Here is a 7,224-nt window from a genome sequence, read left to right as displayed (position 1 = left end):
AATGGCAGGGGATTAGGTTACATGGAGGCGATTTGTCTGTGGCCATCCCTTGCGGAATTAAGGTTTCTGGCTATAGATAGATTAACAGTTAGATAGACAGATAGGTACATAGACGATAGGTAGATAGACAGATAGATTGATATACAGATAGATAGATAGACAGATAGATTGGTAGATAAACATAGATAGATAGGTAGATAGACAGATAGATAGAGATAGATAGACAGAAGTGGATAGACAGACATAGATAGGTTGAGAGATAGATAGACAGATGGAGAGATAGGCAGATAGACACAGATAAGTAGATAGACAGATAGATAGATATGTAGATAGATAGATAGACGGACAGACAAATAGATAGACAGTCAGATAGATAGACAGATTGATAGCTTTTCTCCTCAGCCTCCATACATTCAGTAACATATATTTAGTGTCAACAGTCTTTCATCCAGAGAACTTGACTTAATATAAATTATTTCGTACGTAGGTAGCCAGGGAGAATATTAAACACACACATACATACATACAGACACACGTACACACACACACATACATACATACATACATACATATATACGAGTACATACATACATATTAATTCATACATACATTCATTACATACATACGTACATACACACCTATGTACACACACACACACACACACACACACACACACACACACACACACTCACTCACTCTCTCTCTCTCTCTCTCTCTCTCTCTCTCTCTCTCTCTCTCACACACACACACACACACACACACACACACACACACACACACACACACACACACTTAACCTGTACTAACCTCATCAGTTCCAAGACCAACTCGGAGTAAAGGCGATCATTTCATTTGGTTTAGTGAGAAGTTCCCCAACACCTCTTCCTAAGCGATTTATTTCTCGAATTACACCTTACTGTCCTCTGTGTCACATAAATCCTTCCACTATCGCCACACTCTGCATAAATAACGTACAAAGAGATATTAACCAGTCATATCCAAATAATAAATCGCTAAGGAAGAGGTGTTACGGAGCTTCCTGACCTGAGAATACCTGAATATTAATTGTTTGCTCAGCAAGTTTTTAATATCCCTAGTAACAGACAATGATGAATTTATTTGGCTACAGATCAGAGGCATTATTATTATTATTATTATTATTATTATTATTATTATTATTATTTTTATTATTATTATCATTATTATTATTGTTATTTCTATTATTATTATTATTATTATTATTATTATTACCTGTATTACTATTATTACTATTACTATTATTGTTATTGTACCACGTTGAGTACACCGCTTCCCGTCCGATCAGCGAAGTTAAGCAACGTTGGGTCTGGTTAGTACTTGGATGGGTGACCGCCTGGGAACACCAGATGCTGTTGGCATCCCTACGTGTCAAGTGGGGTTGGTGGAGGATTAGTGCCCCTCCCTGTAAAACAATTAACTCTAAGCCCTTGGCCACCCTGTCTGGGATACATGGCGTCTGGCAATGAATGAATGAAAAAATTATTATTATTATTATTATTACTACTATTATTTCCTAGGTGCTTGGAGGCAAAAGCATGATAGGAGCTAGTACTTTTGACGCTGACTGTACAAGCCTTGAGTGTGGGTAACTATGGGTAACTTTTTTCCCCCCTGTACAGATACCGGTGGGCCTACAGAGTGCTATGGTGGTGGACCAGGCGGGGCATGGCAGCTGTACCAGGCAGGGTGAGTGTAGTAGTAGTAGTAGGTTTATTATTATGTTTATTATTATTATTATTATTATTATTATTATTATTATTATTATTATTATTATTATTGTTGTTGTTGTTGGTGGTGGTGGTGGAGGTAGTAGTGGTGGTGGTGGTGGTGGTGGTGGTGGTATTATTATTACTATTATTATTATTATTATTATTATTATTATTATGATTGGTGTTATTATTAGCATTATTAGCATTAATTTTATTTTCATTACGGTTACTAGTATAAGCATTCATAGTAGTATTAGTATTGCAGCTGTTATTGTTATTGATATTGTTGTAGTTGTTGTTGCTGTATAGCCAGGCTGACGCTACACCTGAACCCAGTGGACTGCAGGCTTAAGTCCCTCTTCTCCTGCAGTCCACCATCCTCCCAGCGGGGTATAGGGAGGGAGGTGAGGGACGTGTGTATAGCCAGGCAGTGTATCCACCGGGTTATATCAGTGCCACCACGTGAAGGCTCCCCCTCCACACCAGTACACACACTATCTCATATATATTAAAGTACTTGGGCATCTACAATATCGGCCTCGTCCGTCACCTTCACACTAAGGATTTCTAATATCAACTTTATTTTCATGCACTAGATTGACCTGTGTGAATACCCACCTTAAGACCTTGAATTGCCCGCTTCGTAACGAGAGATCTCCAGCGATTTAGCGATCTCCATTTACTGTCCTGAAGTTTCAGCATTTTTTTATTTATTCATTTATTATATTTTATTTATTTTATTTATCCATGTATTTAATCATATATTTATTTAAATTTTATCTTATATATATATATATATATATATATATATATATATATATATATATATATATATATATATATATATATATATTTATATTTATATTTTATTTCGCTTATTTTATTTACCTATTTTACTTAATTTACGCATAGGACACAAATTCTGTGTGGTGGAGAGGGAGGCTTTCAAATGGTGGCACTGATATCACCAGGCGGCTCCACTGCCAGGTTATACACACGTGCCTCAGCTCCCTCCCTATCCCCCGAAAGGACAATGGTGAACGGCAGGATGAGGGCAACTTCAGCCTGCAGTCCACAGGGGTCACTTCCATATAAGCCCGGGGTTGGAGCTACTACTACTAATACTACTACTACTACTACTTCAACTACTACTACTACTTCAACTACTACTACTATTACTACTGTTACTACTACTACTACTACTACTACTACTACTATTACTACTACTACTATTACTACTGTTACTACTACTACTACTACTACTACTATTACTACTGTTACTACTACTACTACTACTACTACTATCGCTACTACTACCACAACTAACGTTAACTACTGCTGCTAGCTACAACTATTACTACTACTACTACTACAACAACTACTATTAACTACTATTACTACTACTACTGCTACTACTACTACTACTACTACTACTACTACTACTATTACTACTACTACTACTATTACTACTATTACTACTACTACTACTGGTACTACTACTACTTTTAACTACTGCTACTACCACCTCTACCACTATTACTACTACTACTGGTACTACTACTACTACTCTACTACAACAAACAACAACAACAACAACTACTACTACTATTACTACTACTACTACTACAGAAATTATGTATCTTTTATGTATCTTATAATACTGACCACTGGAAAGACTGACTGACATACATTGTGTGTGTGTGTGTGTGTGTGTGTGTGTGTGTGTGTGTGTGTGTGTGTGAATTTTGAGAGAGAAGGCGTGCAGGGAAGGATGGCAAGAAATAGAGGCTAGAGAGAGAGAGAGAGAGAGAGAGAGAGAGGAAAAATGAACAGATGAGAGAAGAGAGACAGAAGCATGGAGGAAAGAGAGGAAAGGAGGCAAGAAGGAAGAGGCAAAATGAAAGAGGAAATATAAAAGGCCTAAGTGATACCAGGGACAAGACACCTCTCTCAGCAACAGTTATTTTATTACTGTTAAACTGCCTCGTTTCTGCCATTCAGCGTCAGTACACAAATAAAGTCTACGGTAATGGCGCACAGGTTTTCAAGTTACACCCTCTGATAATCCGTGATCTTCCATTTGACCTTGCAAGTTTACTCAAGGTCAAAGGCTATACTGCCAAATGAAAGCCCGTATGAGACTCCCTATATCCTGGTTATAGTAAATATCTCTATCTTCAATGAACTTCGAGTTATAGCCCCCGGAATATCCGTGACCTTGAGTTTGGCCTTTCAAGGTCACTTACGGTCAAAGGTTAAGGTACCAATTAAAGACCCATATGGGATTACCTATATGTTGATAACAGTAAATATCTCTGTATCTATATCAAGTGTCGAGTTTCAGCCCCCGGAATATCCGTGACCTTGAGTTTGACCTTTCAGGGACATTCAAGGTCAAAGGTCTTGGTGCCAGATGAAAGCCCATGTTATGAGTTCCTGTATGTTCCAAGAGTAAATATCTCTGTCTTCAACCGTTTTCAAGTTATAGCCATCTGAAAATCCGTGACCTTGATTTTGACCTTTCAGGGTCACTCAGTTACCTTCAAAATTCAAACTTTTTCTTTGGGGACCAGTGCCCACATATCCTGAAAGTTCCGTGTAGTTTCATTCAGTCGTTCTTCCGTAATGTTGCTAACAAACAAACAAACAATAAAACTCGATCAAAAACTATACCTCATCGGACTCCGTCCGGCGAGGTAATAACAACAAGAGGAAGAAGAAGAAAAAGAAGAAGGGGAGGAGGAGAAAAGGAGGAGGAGGAGAAAAGGAGGAGGAGGAGAAAAGGAGGAGGAGGAGAATAGCATCTCTATAACAGGGGAAATTAAGGAAGTTTTTACCAAGATGTGGCATTAAATTGGCACTTTGTAACACACACACACACACACACACACATAATGGTTTTGTGTGTGTGTGTGTGTGTGTGTGTGTGTGTGTGTTGCCCAAACGCACACAGCAAAGGTAATATTTGAAAAGGTTAGAAGTTGTGTATGTAAATGAGGAGAGATGGAGGGGGAGAAGGTGAGTGAGGGAGGGAGGTGAAGAAGAGAGGAAGGGAGAAGGAAGGAATGAAGGAAGGAGAAAGGACAGGAGAGGAGGAGGGAGGTGAGGGAGAGGGAAGGAAGGAGGGAGAAAAGAAGAGAGGTGAAGAAGGGGAAGTGCGGTGAAGGAAGAGAGAAGGAAGAGAGGAGAGAAGGGGAGAGAGAGAGAGAGAGAGAGAGAGAGAGAGAGAGAGAGAGAGAGAGAGAGAGAGGGTGGATGTTGTTTTTGTTGTTGTTTGGCCTTAATTGGTGGGGTGGGGAGAAGCGGAAGTGATCGACCTATTGAGAGAGAGAGAGAGAGAGAGAGAGAGAGAGAGAGAGAGAGAGAGTAAAGGGGTGCTGTCTAACACTATTCATTAAAGCTTTAAGATCAGTAGGCAGCTTTGAACCGACCGTGTACCTGCGTCGCCTTAATCCTTTTCCTAAGCGATTTATTCTGTTTACTACACCTTATTCTGTTTACTACACCTTAGTCTGTTTACTACACCTTATTCTGTTTACTACACCTTATTCTGTTTACTACACCTTACCGTCATTATCTGTGGTACATAAAATAATCCAATCTAACCTTCCTCTGCATAAATAAAGTACAACAGGATATTAACCAGCCATAGCCAAAAATAAATCGCTAAGGAAAAGGTGGTTGGGAGCTTCCTTCGGGCCCAAGTCAGCGTGTCCTCCGCCATCACGCTGCCCTCCTGCCAACACCCCATCCCTTCACCTCGTCCTCAGTGTCCATCGCATCTTTGGTCTCCACTTCATCCTGGGTCTGCCTCTCCCGCTCCATCCCACACCATCCTCCCCCAGACACTTCTCTGCCCCATCCCAGCACCTCATCCTGGGTCTGCCTCTCCCGCTCCATCCCTCACCATCCTCCCCCAGACACTTCTCTGCCCCATCCCAGCACCTCATCCTGGGTCTGCCTCTCCCGCTCCATCCCTCACCATCCTCCCCCAGACACTTCTCTGCCCCGTCCCTGCACCTCATCCTGGGTCTGCCTCTCCTTCTCCATCCCACACCATCCTCCCCCAGACACTTCTCTGCCCCATCCCTGCATCTCATTCTCGGTGCCCCTCTCCTCCTCCATCCCACACCGCCCTCCCTCATACGATTCTCTGCCCCATCCCAGCACCTCATCCTCGGTGTGCATCTCATCCTCGGTCTCTCCCTCCCCTCCTCCATCTCACTCACACTCTCCTAGTCAGTCTCTCATTGCCCATTTTCCTCGCGTGGCCAAGCACCTAAATATACTTTTATTTAATCACATACAAAGTAGTTTAGTGACAGTGAAAGAATTAACAGGCCATCCTAGGTCATTTAATCTATCAGGCCATCCTAGGTCATTTAATCTATCAGGTCATCCTAGGTCATTTAATCTATCAGGTCATCCTAGGTCATTTAATCTATCAGGTCATCCTAGGTCATTTAATCTATCAGGTCATCCTAGGTCATTTAATCTATCAGGTCATCTTAGGTCATTAATCTATCAGGTCATCCTAGGTCATTTAATCTATCAGGTCATCCCAGGTCATTTATCTATCAGGTCATCCTAGGTCATTTATCTATCAGGTCATCTTAGGCCATTTATCTATTAGGTCATCTTAGGTCATTTATCTATCAGGTCATCTTAGGTTATTTATCAATCAGGTCATCCTAGGTCATTTATCTACCAGGTCATCTTAGGTCATTCATCTTTCAGGTCATCTTATGTCATTTAATCTATCAGGTCATCTTTGGTCATTTAATCTATCGTGTCATCTTAGGTCACACTAGAGTAGTAGGTGGGGGTTCTCTCTCTCTCTCTCTCTCTCTCCAAGAATAATTTTAAACTATTTTCTGGCTGGAATGACGCTCTGCCTGTAGCCGCCTCACCCCTAGAGAGAGAACACGGCTGACGCTCCTGGATTGGCCCTCTTCCAACCACTAATCCCCCACCCCACCCCCACCCCAACCCCTGACCCCACCCCCACCTCCACACCCACCCCACCCCCTCACCCCTGCCCACCTACCCCAACCCCCACCTCCACCCCCACCCACATCATCACTCACTCCGCCATGGAAGGAGAGAGAGAGAGAGAGTCTTTTTTACGTGCACCCTTTGTCTCATTTCCTTCTTCGTATTCTCTCTCTCTCTCTCTCTCTCTCTCTCTCTCTCTCTCTACTGTATATACAAATTCTCCCAGCACCCACTCCCATCCCTCCTCCTTGAGAGAGAGAGAGAGAGAGAGAATTAACACCCACTCTCCTAATTCGACTTAAACCTAAACCATCCCAAGTGTACCACAGTTACTTGGACGTGAGTGTATATTAACCTGAGATACCTGATGTTGTGTCATTAGGCTGCAATACCTGGGAATCACATGTCACCTCTTTGGCACTATAGTCCTTTCACCGCAAGAAGTCTGTTCAGGGTGGGGCCCACCTGGTGAATCACCTCT

At 41.8% G+C, this 7,224-nt stretch overlaps 1 pseudogene; it reads left to right on the top strand.

Moving 5' to 3' along the window:
* The first annotated feature begins 1,282 nt into the window (after positions 1-1,282).
* On the top strand, positions 1,283-1,397 carry LOC145413337 (5S ribosomal RNA; annotated as a pseudogene).
* The last annotated feature ends 5,827 nt before the right edge of the window (positions 1,398-7,224 follow it).

The sequence above is a fragment of the Coenobita brevimanus genome, chromosome 95 (genome assembly GCF_032717465.1).
Source record: "Coenobita brevimanus isolate Jiangsu-jjx chromosome 95, ASM3271746v2, whole genome shotgun sequence".
Taxonomy (NCBI): Eukaryota; Metazoa; Arthropoda; class Malacostraca; order Decapoda; family Coenobitidae; genus Coenobita; species Coenobita brevimanus.
This window is presented reverse-complemented; position numbering and strand designations above follow the sequence as displayed.